Source organism: Neodiprion lecontei, chromosome 4 (assembly GCF_021901455.1).
Source record: "Neodiprion lecontei isolate iyNeoLeco1 chromosome 4, iyNeoLeco1.1, whole genome shotgun sequence".
Taxonomy (NCBI): Eukaryota; Metazoa; Arthropoda; class Insecta; order Hymenoptera; family Diprionidae; genus Neodiprion; species Neodiprion lecontei.
In genome coordinates, this window is record NC_060263.1 from 33,400,729 (window position 1) to 33,425,658 (window position 24,930).

At 41.8% G+C, this 24,930-nt stretch overlaps 1 protein-coding gene and 1 non-coding gene across 3 annotated transcripts in view; both read right to left on the reverse strand.

Annotated features, from left to right (window-relative positions):
* The window catches only part of LOC107220574 (mental retardation GTPase activating protein homolog 4), a 259,594-nt gene extending 235,011 nt beyond the window's left edge, over nucleotides 1-24,583 (reverse strand). The window contains exon 1 of one of the 2 annotated variants that reach the window (XM_046738441.1): nucleotides 24,489-24,583. The gene's annotated coding sequence lies outside the window, so the exon portion shown is untranslated. Of the gene's footprint in view, nucleotides 1-22,597 lie in introns of both variants that reach the window. The other variant, XM_046738440.1, reaches the window with a different exon arrangement.
* Nucleotides 1,234-1,328, reverse strand: Trnay-gua. The gene is made up of 2 exons: nucleotides 1,292-1,328; nucleotides 1,234-1,269 (listed from the first exon to the last, which is right to left on the reverse strand). It is a non-coding gene; the product is annotated as a tRNA-Tyr (tRNA).
* Nucleotides 24,584-24,930: the final 347 nt, after the last annotated feature.

The following is a 24,930-nucleotide window of genomic DNA, read 5'->3' on the forward strand; positions in this document are numbered from 1 at the left end:
CGCGGGCGTTAATAAACTCTTTTTCGGTTTCAAAGAGTTGACATTAATTTGAAACCTGTCCAGCACAGATGCTTATCACTCGTTACGAAATGAACCTCCTCATAGCCGGGCGCTTGCACACACGCGCACTCGTCTCTCCTCACCTCTCCTCGCGACGACGACGACGTATGTCCGGTAATTGGCCTCCGCTACTAACCCACTCCTTTTCCTCCACCTCGCGTGGCTTTCTCACCTCGTACGTCAGGGGAACGGCTGGCCGCGAGACGGCGATCGTCTACAACGAATTCAACAAAACACCAAGGGGGTTAAACTTACGATACACCAACGTGGATCTTATCGCAGGGAGAAGAACGTATCCGAGAATCGTTGCTCCGCGAGTGTGAGTCTGAGTGAGAGTGTCGCGAGAGGATCGCTCTTATTCCGTACACACATGTATTCGTACGCGTACGCGTACGCATTGTACGTAAATACATACCTATATTTATAACAGGCAGTGCACGCTCGACAGGTGATAGGCGTATGTGTTTTAACAGATCGTTGGCTGTCAGAGAATTATGCGCGTGTGCAATATTCGTTGTGTGCACGCAGCCACTCTCGTTGTACGATGTGCGTGATATCGTTGAAGCGTTATCGCATTACGTCTTTATTATATATGCGGGAATTAACTCCGGCTGCAGTCTTTTTATCTCCCGATTCACAGATTGCGAGATCCTGGTGATAGGTATATTTATAATATAAATAAGTCATACGATATATTTGAAAGTACGTACGCACAGATTGTCCCGCATGAACGTTACCACCTTTGATCAAGGCCGAGGGGAAGAAAAAGGATGAAAAAATCACCGTGTACTCGCAACAAAAACTGGTGCACTTTGGTTAACAGTTAGAGTGTAAACTTGAACACTCAACTTGTTGAGGTGTATTGCACAATATACATATTTGACGCAGCTTGTTCGTTGTTATTATAGCTTCAGGTTTTACGCAGATGAGATAACGAAGCGGTAGATGATTTTGTAGCCCGCAGCCGCGGATGACCTGTGAATTCGTATCGCGCATGTCCTTTGCCGTAAATGCAAGGATCCCAAAGCTATAAGTAAATCATGTCAGATATTGTCGACATCGATTCCATCGTTGGGAAATAAAGTCGTCGAACAATTGGTCGAATCTCAGCTGAAATATCTGATGCCGGAGTGAAGAAGATTTGCGAATAAAGAAAAAAAAAAAAAAAAAGAATCCTTCGAGCCGGATTTGAACCAGCGACCTATGGATGTCTCTCAATATTTAAAACCAACTACAGTCCACCGCTCTACCAACTGAGCTATCGAAGGCTGTGCAAACACTGCGGTCCACAAAATTCAGATCGAGCAATTTGAAAGTAGAGCGTAGTGATATTGCTACGTTTGCAATTCGTAAGCGAGTCGAAATGTTCGTCGAGCGCTGCACGCGTTGCATGTATCGCACGATCCGGCACCTCGTCGTTAAAATTTCAGCTCCGAGTGGATAAAAAAACATTGATGAAATAGCACGGTATCAGGATAACATGACTTCGCCCAGCGATATGACGTGTTATAAGCGTGAGGTAGAACGCGGAACACCTTGCGGTATTTGTACGCCTTTTCCGTTCTCCCTTTGATACTTCTCTCGTGATTCCCTCAAGTTTGGCTTTTTAATTGAAACGATAAAGTCAACATTTACGATCATCTACCTACGTTGAACAAGTTGCAGAGACAGGCAAACAATCCATTTGGAACGCGGTTAACGATTGGTAAGGTTCAAAAGATACCGTTTTTTCCTCGCCGATGTCTTCAATCCTATCGACAAGAGCTGGGTTGGGAAGAAAAAATCGTCGAGCTTCTAATTGACGATAAATCTATCCCTGTACTTGGCAACCGCGAACGGATCGTTCGAAGCGATCGTTTCGTCCAAATCGAGCAGCCTGTGACTGAGCGAAAAATATATTGCAAAAACGAGTTTACACGGTTTACGGTTGTTCTTAGGCCACGTGTTTTCCCTCGGCCGAGTCTGTGCAACAGCTTGCAATCAGAGAGATCCTTGTATCGTGGCAAATTGCAGCGTTCGTCGGACCTTAAATATATCCTTTCCACCGCGTTATACTTACATAAACGAATATCGATCGCTTTGCAAGTCGATAGAACTTGGCAAACGCGCATTCAAGAATTTTCGAGTATTTCAATAAAAAAAATTTCCCACTACCTCTGTTCAATTAAAAAGGTATTCTCCGAAAGGAGCTCCAAGATTGCAGAACGATATTCGCTTAGAACAAAAAATAAAAAAAAAAAAAAAAAAAAACAATTTAAAATCGTTTCTCTGGGTACATGTAACATGCTGCGCAAAAAAGTATAATCGAAGAATGTAACATCGTACAGGCTGAAAGATTGGACGAAACTTCGCCTGCCGCTGTAACCCGCATGAGACCAGGATGAAGAATTATTGGTGAATGTAAGTCGAAAGTGAGGATGTACGAAAATTATCGAAAGAATGAAAAATGGCCAAAGCTGCGCGTCAAAGTTACATGGAGTGCTGTGATTAATTCCATAGATCGCACTACTCCACGTACGCCACACTGCACGCAGGCAGCGGTAAGGAATTTACTCTGAATAGCTACGCGACAAGCTTGCAGACCATGCACCTGCACTTTTTACAGTCTCTCGTCGTCTGCCCGTGATCGTCTATTCCCTGCAGTTCGAGACGAGTCACGTTTAGTATCAACCCATAGCCGGTGTAACAAGAACCGTTTACACTGAGCCAGCGATCTACGGGCAATGAAACAATATAATAGAGACGATTGACGAATAAATTTGTCGAATAGGAATCATTTCTTGTCTTACTGCAAGCGAATCTTTCCGATGGCGTATATAACGTACCTGCGGTGGTCCGCAGAATTCGGAGGTGCGACGCATCGAGTTGGTGAAAATTGGGAAAAATCAAGTCTGTGATCACTTTGGACCGGGGGAAGAATAATTTCTTCGAACGACTGTATAATAATATCGAGTTCCAATCGGTTCGATAACCCCGCGGCACCGAAAGGCGTGGCTTCAACGAGCCACCGCTGACGATGAGATTGCAATTTCGGGGGTAATGAATACACGAGCAATCAAGGTATGTATCGTATAGGCCCCGGTGCAAACTTGCCTGATTGATTAAATTAACAGCATTACCGACGACGCTGACTCTTCGAGAAAATATTATCTCAAACGATCGCGCCGAATTCCAAGAAGAGAAAATTTCGCTACAAGTTTCTTTTTCTTTTCCCCCTTGCGGTAATACCCAAACTTCTTAAATCTGAACGACGTCGTAAGCGTATGTATATGATGTATATATGGTTTGTATCTTATCGTTGCAGCCTTAATTACATTAGAAAGCATTTCCAAAGGATCTATACTTTATAGCATACGTACAGTTGTAAATCGATCACTTGGCAGAAAAGAAGTTTGTGCAATAAACTGTCAGGCAGAGATATGGCCTGATGTCTCACTCGAACAAGGCGACGACTGTGAAATTGTAATTCGAAGCTGATTCTCGTATCGTTTGTTGTAATTAATCGCTAAATTACACGGTACCTTTGTTTATTTATACCTATACATTGTGCAGAATCAACGTTACTAGTTGGACCAATTATCGCGATAGAAAGTAAAGTCGAGGCAAGAGTAGAAATTCTTTCGCCGAGATGGCTCAGAATTGATAAACATCCCGAAATGATAAATAATATTGAAACTTACGCTGTCCGATCTGATGATGAAAAATTCGCATTATCACTCTGCAGTATAGGCAGTCAATAATCAGGCGTCCGCAAGTCACGTTGCGGTAACAATCCTGCAGTTTAAACAAACGGAATCCCCCGATCATTGCAAGATGCTTGGAGATCAGCCGGCCATTCGTCATGGACAGTGAGCGGTACACTTGTTAAAAATTTGTGTATGAAACTTCCTATACACTGTATTGGAAGTTTTATTCGGATACGAAACAGGTAATTCACCATACATTTACTGTTTATTCAATTTAAAAATACAATAAATTTAGTAAATTCAAATAACTTTTTTGTATTGTTCCTATAAATTTTCAATAAAATCAAAAATTTTCATTGTAAATTTCAGAGAAATACATAGTAATTTACGTCGCTACACCGAATTTGTATATTTAAAACCTGATTTCGTAAATCGACAACTCTTTTTTTTACAGTAAATGTACAGTAAATTCACAATCATTTTTACCAGTGATGGACAGGCTGTGCAGAAAACATTCCCATACAAGTTTTCCGTCCGCACCGTCGCGACTCACGCAATTTTCATCACTAAACGAAAACGGGCAATAACTGTTTGCCTCCTGACGATGCTGCTGCTGCCGGTGCTGCAGAACCAGGACAGCAGAGCCCCCGGATCACCGCGCGTTTATCTATTTATCGTATTAGCGAGCATGATGATCGCTTCCTGGGTCACACTCTTTGCTCATGGGAGAGAGGATCGATTCTCGAAAAAATAATCTCTGCAACAGGTCGGTCAAGAGATTCGGCCAAATATGTAGTAGTTACGCAACATTCCCTGTTACACAGAAACACTGTATATTTTATTATTCTACATTATACTTGTATTACGTACGCAGTGAAAAATTTTCTGTACAACAATCGCAAAGTGCGTCTATTGACGTTTTTGTATTATAAAAAATATTCCGTAGAAAAATATGCGATTCTGTATCGTAAGTTTTAGCAGCAGCCGTGTAATTCATCTATTCGAAACATGCGTCTATATTATTTTTAAAGGGCTAATATTCCGTTGTTTAAATATACAGGGTGAGAAGTACGAACCTTCGTTACAGTACGTATATTATACATGGAGTCGATCGACACAAGATTCACATTCTGTGTAACAAGAATTTTAGCATTCGGAATGATATATCTGGATGGAAAAGGTTTCTACAATATTTTCCGCGAGATCTGCACTCTATTTCTGGTACATATTCGATACTCCCTCCTCTCATTTACCACTCGCTTCGCTCTCTCGACTCGCTTAACCTACATTAGCAACGTAAACAACCGTAAGATTCGCGAATTTTCGAGCAAACGTCAAATTCACCATCTAAATCCAATTATAAATATATATACGTTATAAAACGTGAAAATTAACAAAATTCTTTAACCCGTCGACAAGTCCCGCGGACTGTCGTCGTGTAGGTTACCTAGGCTGTTGCAGGTGTAAGCTTTATACACGCATAGTTTGTGTACATGCGAGCGTGATAGGCATCCGAACAAATTAGGAATAAGTTTCTAATTAACGCGGCGGCTCCGTATCCGGAGACTAATTTATCTCGAATTAAAGCAAACCCCGCGGTATGTGCACGTAAAAATCTCGACGAAATATTATAAGCGATACGCTAGCTCCAGGCGGCTGTATTTAGTAAACTAACTAACTACATCAACCAAATTAACTGAATTAACACGTTAGCGGCCGGCAGCCGTTCGTTAAAGTTTTATCACGATCTCAAGAACAGCGGATCCAGGATTCAATTTGATTTTAGCAACCGGCGCCGAGTCATTTATTCTTCTTCATCTCGAAAGGTTACCACGCTCAACCCACGGTATAATATATAATCCGATATAAAGTGAAACAAAAATAGATGCATGAAACTGTCCTCAGCCTTGACATGCGGTTTGAATCGAGGGCGTGAAAATCAGAGATATTTTTGGGTCAAATCAAGCATAAAATAGGGTTAAGGACGGCGTCGCGAACATATGCGCGTTGGCCAACTTTATTTTTCTTACAATTTACCCTTTCGTATTCAACCGTCAATTTACAAAAATCATTGGTAAAATCGCCAACTCACGCAAATGCAACGCGCCAAAGACTTATGAAAATAAGCAACGATCTACAGGCTGGAGCAGCAGCAGTGCGGAAGACAAGTGAAGTCGGTTTGCCGAGTTCGATCGTGATCGGTAGATAAATTTTTGTACGGTTTTATAATGACACTATTAAAAGAACATTGCAAAATAAGAACTTTATTATAAATTATTATATCTTTCGACAGGTTAGGCGGGTTTAATTACCTCGACATTACAACATCGCGGCTCGATGTGTCGAGCGATTAATTGATTGTGAGATTTGTCGTCGCCGAGCTCGGTGCGCCGTGATTACGAGTAATTATTTATAATGACAATTTCACCTTATAGTCTCGTGAAAGGTTAGGTTGCCACCAACTGCAATGATTTACTACACGTATATAATATTGAATACACCGGCTGCTCAACGCGCTGGCAAATTTCGTCGAAACTTTCTGTTAAACATCGAAAATACAAACGATTTACGTTAAATAACGTAAAATTCGACTATGAAAAACAAGACGTAAAAGAACTTACGACACAATTCCAACGAAAGACGCTGCAGGAATGATGTAAAAATTTTACGACCACCTCGATTTGGTACGATGAATTTTGATGAAAATTAAGGAATCACGACGTTCTTAGTTCCGTCAATCAATCCGCTCCATAATTCCTCGTCTCTTAAGTATTCCTTTTCGTCGACAGACTTAAAGTACGAACTAATCCCAACTAGACACGACCATCGTCTTAAGTCGTTGCGCACACGCGCCTGCGATCCGCGTCGGTTTCATCGACTAACGCGACTTGGCGTCATCGGCGGGTTTCTGATCCCCTGGAGTGACCGAGGGTCAAAAATGCATCGGAATCGTTACATGGGCACGATACGCGCAATCTGAAGGAAGACTATCGCCTGATACCGCTTAAGCGATTGTTCCTCTAATACTCTAATCCGAAGAGCGATCCCGTCAAATTTGCACGAGCCTCCGAAATGGTCGAAGATATTCCATAGACGGTGTAGACGCTTCGTCGAGGGTGGAACGATGAGAATACTTCACACGAGAAACTCGCTCATCTTTCATCTTTACTAGAAACTTTTTCTCCTCGTATCAAGATTCTGCTACCATTAGCCAGCTGTCAAAGTGATCATCGATCCTGCAAATAAGAATTATACCTTACATCTCTTCTGCGAATTGGCAAAGTTACCCTCGGGGTTACGGTTTCTCGATGAAGGTATAAAAGTCGATCCGACACGTCGCGATGTGGGTGAAAAATCAAGTTAATTAATTAACTGAGTACTCTTTTGGCGGATCGACGTGACTAGGAACGCATGAAGAGACTCGGAGCATTTTCTGCTCGGCTGATCGGCGTCTCAGCCAGAGATCCCGCCTGGTGGGAAAAAAGAATCCCGCGAGTGAGAGAGGGAGAGGGAGAGAGGGATAGAGGGTTAGAGGGAGGGAGGGAGGGAGAGAGTGAGAATGGCGAAAAGAGAGATAAGACGCCTGAGAGAAGTCGGCAGCGTTGCTCCTTCATGCTCGCCTGATACGAATGTAGAGTAGGAGAGACACGCGACGTCGTCCGACGCCACCCGCCGACGTCCGGCAAGGCGCGTGCGTCGCTGTCACGCAACGACGACGCTACGAAGGCACTTCCGCCGAATCGCTCGGTTGCTGCTTCACGATTCGACTCCAACTACCGGAGTAAATCGTGACGTCGAAATTTGGAAGTGCTCGTTCTCAGAGACATAACCGAGAGACGACAGTCACGGTCGACTTACTGTTTAGGAACAACTTTGGGCAAAGTAACGCTTCGCAGATCCGCCATATTATCCGACAACCCGTAAGTGATGAAAAAAAAAAAAAGTTCAAAATTTTGGAACCGCAAAGCCGAAACGAGGGGAGGGGAGGGGAGGGCAAATTTGGCGAACGCGTTTGCTACCATTCTGCTGTACGGGAGCCGTCAACGAGCGATCAGATTAGCCTGTATACCGTGTATTGTATGCTAATCAACACTCGTCGCGTGTGATCCAGCTTACGCGTCACGCCTGTCTGTCACTCGGTGGTTCTCAACGCGCCTCGACTTCGATCAGCCCAACGCCCACCCGAGTCTCGTTTCCGCAAGCAAATCTCGCTCGCCTTCTCCCCCACTCATTTACTAAACGTTGTAGATCCTCCTGTAGGAATCGTGCGTCGGACGTATGCGTGCATACGTGTAATCCCAGCTGACAACGAAACAGTCCGTCAGGCGGCTGAAGACACTTGCTGGGGAAGTCGAATCTGGTTAATTGCCTCATCTTTTTTCTACCTTGTTCTTTTATCTTTGATTTTTTCCTCTCCTACCAGCTACACATATACATATATATTAAAGTTCTTGATAACCAACACCAAAAAATATTACTGTGCCCTACGCGACTAGCGGCATATAATAGTCGTAGCATGTGATGCATATTAAGCGCATGGAATAACCATGTAGACGCAGTTAAAAAACGTTCAAAGCAAGCGATAAGCAATCTGTATACATGGGTATAAGTGCAGTAACACAGTTATTCAAGTTCGTTGTACATTGTAGTATTTTATACGGCAGCTTAGGATTCCCTGAAATATATAAAGGTTGCCGTAAGCCGCAGGTCAACCGCGCAATGGAGATTATTTAAATTTACAGAAAAAAACATACAGCTACTCGATTATTCACTTTGAAACTACGATCGACTGCGTGTAAAATAGTTTTGTCGTTGCAAAACAAAGATTTTTACAAAGAAAAAAAAGAAAAAAAAATACAAATATCGTTTCGTTGTCGTTGGACAAACTTCGCGAACCTTGTGAAGTATCGAAAATACCAAATGCTAGAATGTTTGACACGATAATAACGACGCCAGTTTTGCAGAGTGAAAGTACATGTATGTACACATGTATTACGAATTCACACAGACACGCACGGGCGTATTCGAAGCGTGCATAATTCAGATCACTATCGCGTCGTCGTAGCGATTATACATTATACTATACGAACCGTTGGTTAAAACGCGGGTATCTACGCGGCGTCGGTGTACCGATTTATCCGATCCTTGCCATGCAGGTTATACACACCCGGTACAGTTACTAATTGACGCGATGTAAATAAGGTGATGTGAAGAAGAAGAAAAAACAAACTACACGCACAGTTAGTTCCTGACTGGTGGTTCATTGTTTTACACACAATTACATCCGCGGGTAATAAAATTAAACGATAATCAAATATAATTGCACGCCTTGGAAATTTTGTGCATTTATGTACATATCAAATAACATATATTTATAAAAGGAATAAAATTTACATTTATTAAGACGTATTTTTGGATCATTTGACAGGCTGGCAATATTTTTTCCCCTCCAATGAATTACCCGTCAAATTTGTCAACGAACGGTTTTGTGAGACCGTCTAGTCGGTATCACTGCACTGGCGCCGATAGATTTCGAGATCGGAAGTAAAATGACAACGGTATACGTACGTAACGCTTCTGCGTCATACGTCAACGTCGGCGGTGTCTGTATTTTTTGAGAAAAGATAACATTCCGCGTGTATGCAAGTTACTGGATCACGTATATTTGTAGAAAATATAGCGTATGAGAGAGAGAGACAAGTAGGTCTGATCGCAAGATGAGAACCACGCTTGTCCGATAACAGAACCAGCTTGGCCGTACAGAATATTTAGCCGAATGAAACCCTCTGGCGATCAGAGATAAAATCTCTCGTCGTCGATCGTAGGTATGATATACGTGATAGAGAGGAGAGTTAGTTCCGTACGTACGCGTGAAGCATTGCCGAAGGCTCATTGGAACGAAGAAAAAGAACGCGAACACTTTCAGCTATGTGAATCTTGGCACCCGACTTGCTCCGATCTCAAAATTTTTTCATCATTTTGAAAGATATGGGACATGTATTTGATTGTAGTAAACTCGATTTCGTTTGCAGTAGTGCCAAAAAAAAAAAAATATAGCCACTCAAGAAAACGCCATCCTCCGAGTTTAAGATGAATGAATTTTAACGACTGTTTTCCTCATAGAATCGTTTGTAGTTGATCGTAGTGAACTTACTTCCGTTGGTAGTTAGTTCTGTTTTTCGTTTTTTACATGGATATATATATTTCATTCTTTCTTTTAAAGTCCATACAATGCCTTAGACCCTGCAGATGCGAGCAGTAGGTATAAGACCTTTCTATTGTAGTTCCTCAGAAACTGACACGGAGTCGATATTTCATGAAACGAAGCTCCAAAATCGTTTGTAGTTGTTTGTAGAAGCATTGATTTCGATTGGAGCTCCTCAGAAACTAACATAGAGTCGATATTTCATGAAACGAGGCTGTTATGTTCTTCTATATGTATATTCTTCGGCTCCGCTTTGTGCGGATCTTCGCTTGCGTTTCGATTGGAATAAGTTATACCTATATAGATCAGATACATACCGTGATAATGGGCAGTAGCTGTCGTACTCCGAGGCTTATTGCGCCTGCGCAGCGGGTCGAGGTAGTCTCCGTGACAGACTTCGCGAAACTTCACGGGACATTCGGAAAAAATGGGGGAAATAATTAAGAAATAAAATTCACGGGGTATCGCGGGACATGGGGAGAAAATGCTTGTGAGAAATGCAACACATATGGATACGTTTACTTTTTAACTTGGCTGTTTTCGGAATGTTCAGCAGTGTTGAATTACGTTCTTCTTTCGTTTTGAACAAGAGGCTGGAGAAAAATAATAATATTAATAATATTCCGCATTCGTTCGTTCTCCAAATCAGTCGAAAGAGAAATTATCTCTTCACCCACCATTCGATTAGATTTTTCACCATAATCAACAAATTTACCTTCCTCTCGCAATTTTATTCCACGATCAAATTTCTACGCTATTTCGAAATTTTTCCACGTTTGGTTCAGAGTTTTGTATACGTGTAAGTATTGTCAAATAATATTCCATGATTATACTGATAAATTATATTTACTATATTGTTTTCAAGCTCCGCTCTGATCTCCCATCGCTCTGTCAAAACTACAATCTAGTTTCCGATTGATTTTTGAAGTTTACCGCGGTGCCGACATCCGCAATTGCCCGAGTTGATCGTAGAGTCGCGTGGGCGAATCAATAGTCCGGTAAAGCCTGCACAACACACACAACGCACATGTGGAGAGGTACGCCATGCGTGGAGCTTTGTACGTACGTTACGCGCATTGTATATGTGTATTATATAATTCATGCGATAACGCAGGTTTACGTGTGGATATAGATATACGGATAGGATTTTATATGTAATGTATAATACCTGCGTGTCGGCAAAGGCGCTTCTAAATACGTATATTTCAACCACTTCCCTTCGATAAGAAGTTCGTGCGCGATGACAGCTCGCAGTGCGATATATTAGTATTACAATTCGCGAGTAAGGTTTCGTCAAAGAAAGCGAGTCTGCCTGCTATATGTAGGCATATAACGCAACCCGTGATCCACGCGAGCCTTAAACCTTTCCGTCACAGCGGAAGTATTCTTACCACCTATTTTATAATCATTTTTTTACGTATTTAAAGAACTTTTCAACATATTTCTTTAAGGTTTCTGGCTATTTCTGACAGTATACTAATAAGTTTTCAACAGCGACATAATGTAAATTGTTATCGTTGGAAAAAAATCGATTGAAAAAAAATTGTGAAAATTGAAGGAATAATTCGTTTTCGAGAAAGTTACACCCCTACACATTCACAAGTTTTACTGAAAATCATAAGTTTTTCGGCTCGCTGATTACGAATCTGAAATCAGATTTTAAAAATTCACTATGGCGAATCCAATCAGCGGCCCCGAAAATCCTTGCAGACTTTTTTGACCGTATCCGATGAAATTTGAAATTTTCGTCCGTCAAATTGGATCCGCCGAGATTCGTAATCAGCGATCCCCAAAAACCCTAGAATACTGTCTTGTTATAAAAGTTGACTCAGCACAGTAACGTCCGACTCAAAGGGTTAAAAGTTAAACGCCGTTGCTGCAGTGCGGTGCAATCGAGACTGCAATGGGCGTGTTCAAACCTAGGATAGACGAACCAACTAACTAACTAACCAACCAACCAACTAACTAACTAACTAACTAACTAACTAACCAGCTAGCGGTCAAATGAAAGTGCAAACAAACGGCATCGCCGCGATATCCTGTTGCGAACGCGCCGCTCTGTCTGCTCGGGTAATTAGCAACCATTAAGCCGATCCGACGATTAAAGTAACGATTCACGCTGCCCGCCACCAGCTGCAGTATGTACTCGAGGATCGTTTACCCGATATCTAAGGAAATCCCTGATCGATTTACGTCTGTATAATATATATCATACGATAATAAACTCCACAGTACGCAGAAGTCTACAAATTGCATACAATGTGCAATACAAGACAAATTTGCGTCCGTGATACTCTTTCGCGCGTTAATTTGAATCCACCTGTACGGACGATTGCATCACCCGCAACTACACGTGTACAACAGTGTACGGTACACCTAATATACCTTATACGTGACATTATATACGCGTACGCACTAACGCTGGTTCGTTGTGCGCACGCATACGAATATCAGGTTATGTTGTGAAATTGATATGGAAGAGCTTGAATAGCAATGTTCCACTTTGCGCGTGTCAGTGTCACGTGCCGCCTGCAAAGTAGGAACTCGGCTGCTCTATACTCGTTACCAACAGTTTGCACTAGTTGGCTCGGAATACGATAGTCGCGGTCGGGCGGCGTATTCGCGGACTGCCATAACCCGGGGTCGATGGGGAACGAGGAGAAAACGTGGGCCGGCGACCGTCGCAACCAAATCAAAAACATCGACCGTGTCTCTTTGCTACACGGGTCCATATAAGAAAATGCTGCTCGATCAACGGTTCAATATTATTCGACATCACTTTGTAATCACCGAAAGCACACTGAAATCGGTAATGTTGAAAGTAAAATTCTGCATCTGTGATCATTGGTAATCTCTTTGTAATCTTAGGTAGTCGTATGAAATGTTAGAAATCGTGAGAAATCACGTGACCAAAAATAAAATTTACTCGTCAATTAATCTCTCGTAATCGCTGTGTCAATTTTTGTCTCTGGTGAAACACGGCTTGAATTTGACTCTATACGGGATATATAATTATTTGGTGTCGCTCAAACGCGATCAGATTTTTAATTTCCGAAATGTATCGGTAATTTTAACGGCCTCGTTCCATTACTAGACTAGAAGATTGGAAAATAATTAACAAAAATTGAACGTGTAAGAATTAGAATATTACTCCGCAGTAGAAAATCAATTAATTATACGCGTATCGTTTAAAAACAATGTCCGGTAGCTACGGGTGAGAATTAATGTAGGAAACACAAACGGCTCTGATACCTGCATGCATATAAATACTACGTACGTACGACTACACGTGTCCGGATATTTCGTCAGAGTTTGAAAGTATCAAACCAGCCGATCGATCGGCGGGTAATAGTTCCAGCTGATCGGTTAGCGATAAAATGAAAATCTCGGGAGAGAAGGAAAGGGGCAAAATACGCGTCGCCTCGCCTCGTCGTCGCACGTGACCCGCGGTGTGTAAGCTCCGCGTGTCTCCTCGTCTCCTCGGCAGTGCGAACCGACGATATTTAACCAACCGACGTACACATGTCGACGCAATTATACCGCATGCCGTCAGGTAGATCCGGTAGAGATACTCTAGAGAACCGTTTAAGCGCCTTTGGGAGCACAAATAATCCTATTAAGCGTGTCACTGCATCTGTCAACAATCTGACAGCCAACGAGATAGGAACAAGTTCGACGGAGTCTACGGTCCGAGGCCGGAGAGACGCGACACGCACCAATATCATCTTTCACCCATGTACCTGTACGACGCAGCTGTATATGCGACATTCGAATCTGATTCGAGGGACGGGATAAACTTTGGATCGGAGGAACGAAAGTCTGAATGAGACAACGAAAAACACTAGGCACCCGTGTTTAAGAAGAAACCGACAAAAGTTTAGGGTTACTTCTGAATGGATCAGAGCTAATTAGATACGTAAAAAGTTAATGCCACTGGATGTGAAAATCGATGGAAGTTTTGAAAAATCTAATTTTTACAGATCAATTATTCAATTTGAATATAGTACAGAATCTGAACTGCTTAACGTTTAAGAGAAACTCCACATTTTGTCGCTTCGTTCGTGAATGATCTTAAAATCTGGTATCATTGCCGTTTGCTTGAGTATTGTCCGAAATTAATGGCGCCTTGGATGAACCAGAAGATTCGGGTGTCGACGTTGGAAGTGATTCGAGAAAGAGCAGCACGATCAGCTACCTAACGATAAGTAGAAAGCTGAAGACTCTTCGTGCGAAAGAAGACAAGCTCCCCCCCCCCCCCCCCCCCAAAAGACGAAGCAATAGAAGTCAAAACTACCCTATCCTCTTTCTTTTCGTACGTCCAAGCAGGATCTGCGTGCCATTTGTTTAAAAAAATTTAGATTCAGAACCGAACTAGAATCAGGTTATAATCACCGATTATCCGCAGCAAACACATCACGAATTGCATACTTCATAAATAGTTATTGAATTTAAATATGTACTCAATAATTATTATCGAAATGTTAGAAAACCTACTGCGCTTGTGTAAATAGTCAAATGTATGTCAATTAACCGCAAGTATTGTTAAATCTGTAGAATAAATAGTTCGAAGAAGCTAGTTGCTGCAATTTTATTAAACCACAAATGCCGTTAAGAATAAAGGAGGAAAGGAAAAAAGATATTCCATCAGCAGTTATTGACAATTCATATTAGGATAGGTAAACCGACCGACGACGCCGACAACGAGTAATGAAGGTACGAGTCGAATTGTAGCCATGGAAAATGAATCGGACCTCACTCTTCCGGGATTAGGATTAGACTTGTAACGTATAGTTATACCGAGACGTATAATATTCAAAATACAACGGGGCCATCGGGTATGCGCATAGCTAAAGTATTCGCACCGCTAAACCGGAACCACTGCAAGAGTCGGTTGGATTTGTGGCGCTGGACGAACGACGGACCGACTTTAAGCCTCGAGAACGAAAACGGCGGGTGGAATACCTCGATGCACCTAATATGTATTACGTATATCGTGCATGATACGCGCGTAACGATTATTTCATAGTCGCCAGTCGCGACCATCGCACGTCAAGTACGCTAATCGCCGAACTCGAAAGAGTGGATTTAAGGTGCGACGACAGCGCCACGGCCGATTAATGATGACACCGTTTTGACATCAAGATACCCCTTGGGGGCTGATTGACTCGGTATCGATTTGAGAGTGATAAATCGCCGGTTCGTTGCGTACGAGACGCGCACCGTCCTGGCGCCAGAATTACATCCGCGCATGCCTCGAGGCGATTCGAATCGCGATAAACGATCCAGGCATCAGCGTTGACGAACGCATGTGCAAGGTGTAATGTAGAAATCAATGCATTCCTTACCTGCGGTGTAAGTCTATTTCGCTGGGTTCTGCGTTATTTTCTTTAAATAATAATAATAATAATGAAGTATAGACAAAATTTATGCACACCGTGAACATTTGAGGAAATGAAACTGTCCAAAAGCAGGCACGGGCGTGGCCCATAAAGCGCGCGCTTTCTCGTCCGTGAGTTCAGGTATGTTAGACGAGTGTCGAATAGTTTGCATCGTTAGATTACCTACGTCAAAAACCCCGTTTTTCGAATTTTTCTGTTGACCACAAACCCATCAACTGCGATAATTTTCCAAGGTTTCGTTAAGGTTTACTGATTTTTTCGCAAAATTGGAAGAATATTTCGAACAATCTCTCGTAAAAGTTTCTTATTATCTCATTTGTTTCAAAAATCGCGATATCGAAAATGATGAAAAAATATTGGAAAAAATTTAAGCTTTTGCGAGGTTTAATCTTGGGAAGAAATAATATTCTGAAAGAAAATCAGCAACCTTGTCACAACATTATTTCAGTTTTGATTTCAGCCTCATGGGCTCCCCTCAAGTTTCACCATTTTAATTCGAATATCTCCTCTTCCGCGCTAATTTCTCTGACTACCAAAACTTATTCCCGACTGTTTTGCGGGTTATTATGCAGAAATGAACTTTCTTTTTTATATTAGCGAATGTACGAGAAGAAATATCATCGCGAGCTCACGTTAATTCCAGCTGTTTCAACGAAATACCGATCAAAACAATGAACGAGAATAAATCATGGGTCGGGAGATTCTCTGAAAAACATAGCGGATAAAAGAATGTGAGGACTCGGACGTAGATTTAGATCTGATAACGGAGTTTAATTTTATGCAAAGCAGGAGGAGAGGAGGCACCAATCTCCCAGGATCTCGTCGTTCGTACAAACATGCATGCATACATACATACATACATACATACATACATACATACATACATACATACATATATATATATATATATGTATATACATCGTTAGGTACAATAGTACAAAGGATCGCAGCGAAAGCGTCGCGAGGACCCTTTTGTTTCTCGAATTTCATCGGATGACGAAGGTCTGATATTATGATCTTGATTCACGCCAGCGCTATGCATATACACACATATATGTATATATATATGCATATATACAATACAGATATATATATATATACACATAGTATACGTCCATATTGTTTGTTACAAAGGGTGAAGTCACCCATTTTACCTCTCCTTTCTAATGATCTAGTATAGTCATCATAGATAGAAGAAATGTAAGAGCTCTCATATGTTTAAAAATGAATAATGTTGCTCCGTCAACCAAAATTATTGCAAAGACAGTTCTGTTTCAGACTTTAAACCGTAAACACGTATTTTGCTATCAAAGCATTATTCCAAATATTCAATTTCGTTGTCCGACAATTCGCATGAAAAGTTCACGAACCTAATTATTTATTCCGTTACAATAATATATGATATTGTACGTATCTACATGGCATAAGATGCTAGAATTTTGCCCTCCTCGACAACGGCTCGTTCTCGTTTTTGTTCTCGTCACCAAAGACAAACGAGGACAGCAGCCACACGATGCCCATAAGATGACCGCCGGGTCAACCAGCGAGCCGAATGACTAGGCTCATACCTACTTTATGCCCGGCAGAAAGTACGGGATTTGGTACGCGACGCACCCACATCAAACGATTGTACGCAAGGTACGTACATTACATTATATACATACAGGGTGATTCAAGTATAGTAAACAGTTTTTGCGGATGATGGGTAAGTTTTTTTTTTTTTAAACTACCATTATCATTATTAAGAGCAGATTTTTCAGAGGAACAGTTACAAAATAATGAGCAAAACAATGCAAATTGCTTAACTGAGTATCTGTAACTCTCGGCGATTATGACCGACGTGAATAATTCGCCAAGTCGTTTAAAAACCATCGACGCCCGTATGACTGCAGTAGGGTTAATTTAAACGAAGAATAACATTGTGTTCGCAAAATTAACAATTTCACGCGGAATCTAACGTAACAAATTTACTATTCTATACTTGAATTGCACCGTACACAGTAGAGTATGTTGATTTGTAAAGTTTCAGATTGCAAAGTGGAATAATTTACCTACTCTCACTCAACCGTTTACACTGGCTTATATTTACAGGAGCACAAAGTTTTGAGCCTGCGTAATAATTTCACTGCTTTGTCGAACAGCTTCAGGTACGACCATATGTGCATGGGTGAACTTCGCAGCCCGGTTATAGGGACAAACCCATGAGTAAATAAGACGGGAATGGTGCTGTTTATTCACAGAATTATGAAATCATACCGAGTTGTACTACTGCTGTATAACAAATATCGTCAAAGCTGACGAAGATAGCGAATTTTAACCACTTCCACCTGTCTCCTCGGAGACAGGCGACTCTCTACTCAACATTCTACGGAGCGCGACGTGCCAATTTGCTTTCATAAAAATGTATTTACAAATTCTTGACAGTAATTACAACGATAAATCGCATATAAACTTGAAATAAATCCTCGATATTGACGAGGATTATGCAGGTAAATCATTCGCGCGAAGAAGAATATAAAAATGTGCCGACAACCGATTGATTTTTAAGACGCTGGGAACGCGGATCTTCAGTCCAATAACTAACAGGACTCCGTTATATTTAGTGTCCGCCGATGATATTCCCGATACGTAGTTGAAAGTTGGTTTATTATCAAGAAATTGTTGATTAATCAGGAAAATGTAGAGTGGCAACTTTGCCAGTAATGAAATATAAAGGAAACGAAAAGAAAGACAAGTGATACTGGAAAATTTAAACGTTACATCTTTTGAAAACAATTAATAAATTATTGTAGTAGTATTGCGTGTAGTTCATGGAATAAAATAAAATGGTACGATTTAATGTTAGTATAAAACTGGTTTCAGTATTTTTTCGATGTCACTCTACGATAACTCATTTTATTCGAAAGACTATTTTCCGCAAAGTCACTGAAACAAATTTTTTTGTCGTGTACCTAATTCAATACTACCATTAGTTAATAATAATCAATATCGGTGCAGTTGTGTCAAATTAAAACACTATAACAACAAACTGTTTGTGAGCCTGTAAAAAACCAATCTTTCGAATAAACTGACTGAATAGACTCTGAATCTACTAAATTTTTTTGCACTTTGAAGCGATTTGAGACGAATGATTAGCAACGAAGCTTGCAACAAGCTTTCGTTCACAGTCCAACTATTTCAAACTTTTGCATTTTTAAATAGATTTTCGTACAGCTTACGAATATGACAATTCTACGAATAATCACTACACAACTATTTCGAATGAAAATCATTCGTAAAAAGAATAGATTTTTGGCCGATCAATTTCTCTCAGATAACTAAGACGACAGAAATAAATTATCCAAATTTTTGCACCAAGGTAAACAGTCAGTAACCTGTATTTTCATTGCTCTCGTTACGTTCTACCACAGACAATTCTCGATACAAGGACACAGGTATTATTATCTGGAACACAAAGTGTAGCTAATAACAATTGACAGAAGGTTCGAAACAAAAATTTCAAATTTACAAAGATAGGTAGAAATAATATTGCACATGAAAATAGATTTATAATAAACCGCTATAAAAATACGCAGCAGTCTCCCGGGGTTTTTCCAAAAAATAGTTCTTGTACGAGATGAGAACTCGGAAGCGGATATTCTATCAAAATTATATATAGATTTATAACTCGCTCCACCTGGGTAGAGGAGCATACATGAAAGAGTAATGATAAGGTTTAATTTATTTTCCAAGGTATTTTTCCAAACACCGAATTTTTCATTTCATCCTCAACTCTTTGTTTTTGGTTTTTTTTTTAAAATATTTATAGTACAGTAGCGATTCTGATTTCAATATTTTTAGCAAGTAACGGTATTGTTGCCGCATGGTACTTGTTATGGGGATGAAGTCGGTAACGTTACTGTAACGATTCACGATTAGGAAAAATCGTTACTGCGCGCCTTCAGAAACGTCTGAAATTTATTAAACCATGCTAAATAAAATATACTCATACTTGGCAAAGCAATCTCCTTGAAAGTAATTCTAAAATTGCGCAATAATAATTTGTTTCCCGGATATTTCCTTTGCAACTTAACGTTACTAACTTCAGCCTCATTACTTACTCAGATGTAAGTTATTAAATTGACCATTTCTAAGCTGCAAGGTAAATCTTTGTTCACAGTTTCGACTCTAGTGTAATTGGCACAAGGTTTTTGCACCTGGGGTACTTTTTGGGGATAAGGACGGACAATAACTACGCGTATACAAACAACAAACAATAAAGCTTTGCAGGAAAAGAGAGAGAGAGCGAGAGAGAGAAAGTGTTCTGTAAGAATCTTATAGAATCTACACAAAAGATAAGAAGAGTTGCATTTGAAAACGTGAAAACAAATAATGTTAAAAAAAAAAAAAATGAAATGGAAAAAGAAACCTTTCCCGCACAACAATAGCTTGTTAGCCGCCTAACATAATAGGGTACATACACGCCCACATGCATACATATATGTATATACAAGTAGACAATATTTGTATAAGCTGGATCTGGCACGGATTGTACAAGTATGCACGCTGTAGAAGGTGCGCGTGAGTGTGTGGTTGTGGGACCGGGAGGAAGGACGAAATACGAAGCTGCCGGTGTTGGTCGGGCAAAAGTCAATATTAGCAGCGGCGCCGGCTAGCGACGGGCGAACCTCGAGGCAGGTGCGGCGGCATCGAGAGCTGATTGTGAGTGAGAACGGCCGTCGACGCCGTCGGAAAACTCAGTCAGCCGAGGCCAGGGCGATAGCGACGCTATCGGGGACGGCAATGCGGGTAGGCAGCCTTTGTCCGTAAATATATGCCATCGATTCCAGGAGGGAAGGGAGGGAAGGGTAGAAAGACTGGAATGGCCGATTGATCGATGGAGAAGGAGCGAAGTTCAGAATTTTCAAAGGCGCGACAAGTATCCAATGCGTGGAAATATCGAAGTAGAGAATGTCGAAATACAGTGAATTAAATGTACGGAAAGTCAGTGGAGAAAAATACAAAATACGGAAAGGTTAAAACGTAGGTAGAACGACGGAATCTGGAATCTTTTCTAGAAGTTAGCACGTAACGGTATCGTGACGATTCGTTGTGAGGAAAAATCGTTATTTCGTGATTTTGGAACCGTTTGAAATTCAGTAAACCGTAGTAATAAAACAAAAATTTACTCCCATTCAACAATCTTAGTTCCTTCAAAATCATCGCAAAACTAAGAAAATAGCGATTTTCTCCCAATGATTCGTTACGATAACGTTCCTAACTTCAACCTCGTGGAAAATCCTGACTACTCTACATTACGGAATTCTATATATTCCGACCGTTTATATTTCTTCACATCTCCATACTTGGACTTTCTGCATTTTTTTTTTTTTAAATTCAACAAATTAAATTATTGTCGCTTCGTTGAAAAATTCGATACCGTGACCCTTCTACTTTTCGATCTTTCTGTACTTTTTTCCACCCCAGCGGTGGCTGTTGGCCCGTTATTATTACACAGCTCGACGAACGAACGCCCGCGTTTTCCTGCTTCTATTACATGCGCATGAATAGTGCATACAATGCCTCGTGCAGAGCGATGCAACGACGTTTAGCATGCGTGTCGCCGTATCTGGGATTCAGGGGCGCGGCGCGGTGTCGGTATTCAGATTAGATAAAGACATTCGACGTAATTATAACTCGAGCTGTAACTACGGTGCGAGGCAGGCGCGAATATGCACCGTGTGATCGAAGCAGACGACGCTTCGGCCTACAAGTTGCCCTAAAACACTTTGAAAGGAACTAAAAATGAATGAATCGACAAAAAACAAAAAAAAAAGAAAAAAAAATGTAACAATAAACAAAAAAAAAAGAAAAAAAAATGTAACAATAGACAAAATAGGAAGTAATGCAAACCGTAACGACGGTATTTTGTGCGGAAGAATTCGTCGCCTTGCAAACCAAGTAAATTAGAGGAATTTACACAGATACCATCGAGCGTTACATCAAAATCTTCTGTTGTTAATACCTTAGACTATATCCATATGATAAAAGGGTCACTTTATTTGTCGGCTTCTTTCAACCATTTTCGAGATTACATGACATGTAGCAATAATAATATGAGGATCGGGATATTGCAGTTTTTCAGTCCAATTATCGGAACGTAAAGTCCTGCATATTTTGGGTTTTTTCATCGGGGAGCTTTCGAGATTTCGAATATAGAGAAAAAATTAAAAATACCAAGCATACAGACGTACAAACAGCTCGACGTCGTTCTAAGAACCTGTTTTTCGCATAGTAGGGGCCCGTGATCGTGAAGATTTCGTAGAAATGAGCAAAAAGTAATTTTTTACAGAAACTTTTTTTTAAAACCTTTCATGCACCTATGCACGTGTATACGTATAACCATAATTGACGATGACGAGTAAAACAACAAATCAGATTCATCTACCCACCTAAGATTTCGGTAACAAATTCACATTTCTATTTATACAACCGTTGCATTTATAAACTTGTACGCGACACGTGCAGCGACGGAACGTGAAAGTAAGTAAAATTAATTGAGTATAATTACCGTCGCTATAATCGCTCAGCTGCAACGTTTCATTCACCTAATGTACGCGTATTTTCAACGCGACACCTAAGTATGTCTATGTATCGATAATTCGCACCAAATTACCGGACTTTTACATCTTCCCTTCCCCGAGATTCGAACGTGTATAAAATACCGGGAAAATTCAGCTGCGATCACAATTGCAAATCAGCAGTAAATTTGCCGCCGCCTCGACGACGCGAGGTTACAAGCTCCATCGATTAACGACCTACCGTCAACGTACTTCCAAAATTTCTCGTTCGAGAGAGTGAACGTTGCAGTGAGCCGGAAAAAAAATTCTCTTTTCCAAACGCGCGTCAAAATTTCGGTTAAACAAAACGTATGGAAAATCGGGAAATTTGCGAATTTTTTTAAATCCGTAAACTACTTGACTCATAAGCTATCTAAATACAGATTCTTGTAGAAAATTTCAAGCTCTATAAAAAAAAGTACCGAGATAAAATTCTCCCAACTCTGACTGATTAACAGATACTCGCCTATGACTCAATGTTTGAGATGCTCTATCGAAATTTTGATGCGAGTTTCAACGCAACGATTTTTTTTTCTTTTACCGCACCCTAGTGTGTATAATTTAATTTTTTTTCACACCTTTATTATTCCCTCAGTCATTCAAGGAGGAATAACGCGAGTGCGTACGAAAGTATTAATGGTTACTTACTCTGTCGACTTCTGGCTTCGGGTGAGGACGACGATGACGACGATTGCGCGTTCCAAGTTTCGTTGCGATCGTTTTAATCCAAGGATCGGCGACGATTTCCCGCCAGTCGCGTCAATTTTTCTTCATCTTATGGTTATTATTATTAGCATTTGTTGTTGTTGTTGTTGCTGTTTTCGTTATTATTATATCTATGTCAATGCTTATCTTCTGTAAATTTTCTTCGTACACAAATACGACACGTAACTGTCACTCAACACTGCACATCTTTCTTATTACATGGGTCAGGGAGTTGAGTGCATACATCCCGTAAAGAAAAAGAACCACTGTGCAAGCCTAACGCAACGTAACGCGAGTATTTCTGTCTGTGTGTATGCGTACGTTTGGTCTGTTTGTGGGTGGGTGGGTTTGCGCGTGTAAGTTACGTGAATAATATGGATAGGTTTGAAATATTGTTTTCTCGACGAGGCTGCGTCGCGCTCCTCTCTCTCTCTCTCTCTCACTCTCTCTCTCTCTCTCGCTCTCTCTCTCTCTCTGAAAGTACGATAACGCGTTACACGTGCATTTATGTATGTTTAACCACAGCTTACGCAGCTGTCACACCGGCTATCGTCAGAACGTTAACGTTAACAACTTGGCTACAAGTCCGTACCTATTTTCGTGCATTGTTTAACCTTCTTTATTCTTTGCCGTTTAAATATATTTTTCCGTTCGTCAATTCAGTCCCATCACACCAAAACAACGTGGCGACCATCGTCGATTGTTTTTGTTATCCTTGAGAACGACGGGGATCGACTACAAACGGCAATAATATGCGACGGCGTGGTGTTGACGTTGTTTCATTCGAACCAGAGTATCGGAGGAACTCAACTCCGCTGACCGACGACGACCAATTCACGTTTACCCTCGACTCCCGTCACTCCTCGATCGATACTAACCGCCGCAGTAACCGCAATCGTCACCGTCGTCATCGTCGTTATCATCACCGTCGTCGTAACGATCCGTGGGTTAAATTCACCATGAATTTCGCCCCGTCCTCGTAATCCTCGACTCCGTGAAGGAGACGAGAGACGCGTATTCACCCAACGCCCTTCTTCGACCACCGTAACTCGTTCAAACAAATACGCCGAACAGCCGCACGATGCTCACTTCTTTTCCCGTATACGTACGTAACAATAACAATAAACAACAATAATAACAAGACGGCGCGGTTAGACGACGCACAAAACTGCCGGGCACAAAACACGCGCCGTTGTCAAAGGTCGAAGGTTCGTCGAGGAGAAGCCGCGCGACAGGCGAAAGAGGACGACGATCCTTCTTCCGTCCGGCACTCGTCGAGACCTAACGGCCGAGCAGCGAGCGACGTTTGTCGTCTCTCTCTCCGTTCATTTGTTTACCACCAGCTGCTCGTTCGCGTCTCTGACAATGAGACGCGTGGGCGAGAGAGCAAGTTGAACCGCGCGCGATCAACCGCCAGGCTCGCACTGCCAGCCGCGCGAAGGTTGTCGCAGCTCGGTGCCGACTGTCAAATATTCGGACCGTCGTCAGCTGATCGCCACGCGTTGCTATGGTAACGATGGCGAGCGAGCGCGTGGAAGTCCGACGGGATTGGGACGGAAGGACGCGGCGTCGCGTCGAGTCGACGGATTGCGAGGAGAAGACGCCGAGGAGTGCGTCGGTGGGTGGGTTTGATCGCTGCGCGCGTGTGGCGACGCAGATTTCGGGGGGGGGTGGGGGATGAAAGAAGGGCCGGGAGAGATCGGGGTGAAGAAGAAGAGAAGAAGAGACGAAGAGGCGAAGAAAGAGGGGGAACGAAGAAACTAATTTTCGGGGCAAGTCGGAGGCCGTTCGTTGTCTCGCGACGTGGTTTTGACGTGCTGGGTGGTGTACGTACCGAGGAATTCACAAGCGGCGTTCACCGTGCTCTCGTGACGGCAGCCGGGCGTGCACTGCTTCGCCTCCTCACTCGGGCAACTCCGTTCCCTCGCCACCCGGTCCGCTAGCGGCTTTGCTAGTCTCACTATAGGCTAGCTGCTCTCCTCGCCGCGGCGTCGTCGGTCCGTCGCTTCGTCCCTACGTGCGTACGGCGCAGCCAGCGTCCCTGCATCGACGGAGACTCCTTCCTTTTTCCTTCCTTCCTTCCTTCTTCCGTGGCTTTAGACCAGCACGCGACAGGAGATTTTTCGCCTTTGCGAATAGAACCACCGGCGGTTCATCCTTCTCATTGTTTGTGTCGTTATCGTTTGTAGCGTTCGCATGCGGATAGAAAATTGCGTTTCTCTTTCTGTTTTTTTTTTATTGTTTCTTTTTTGTCACCTTCTTTATTCGTCGTTTTT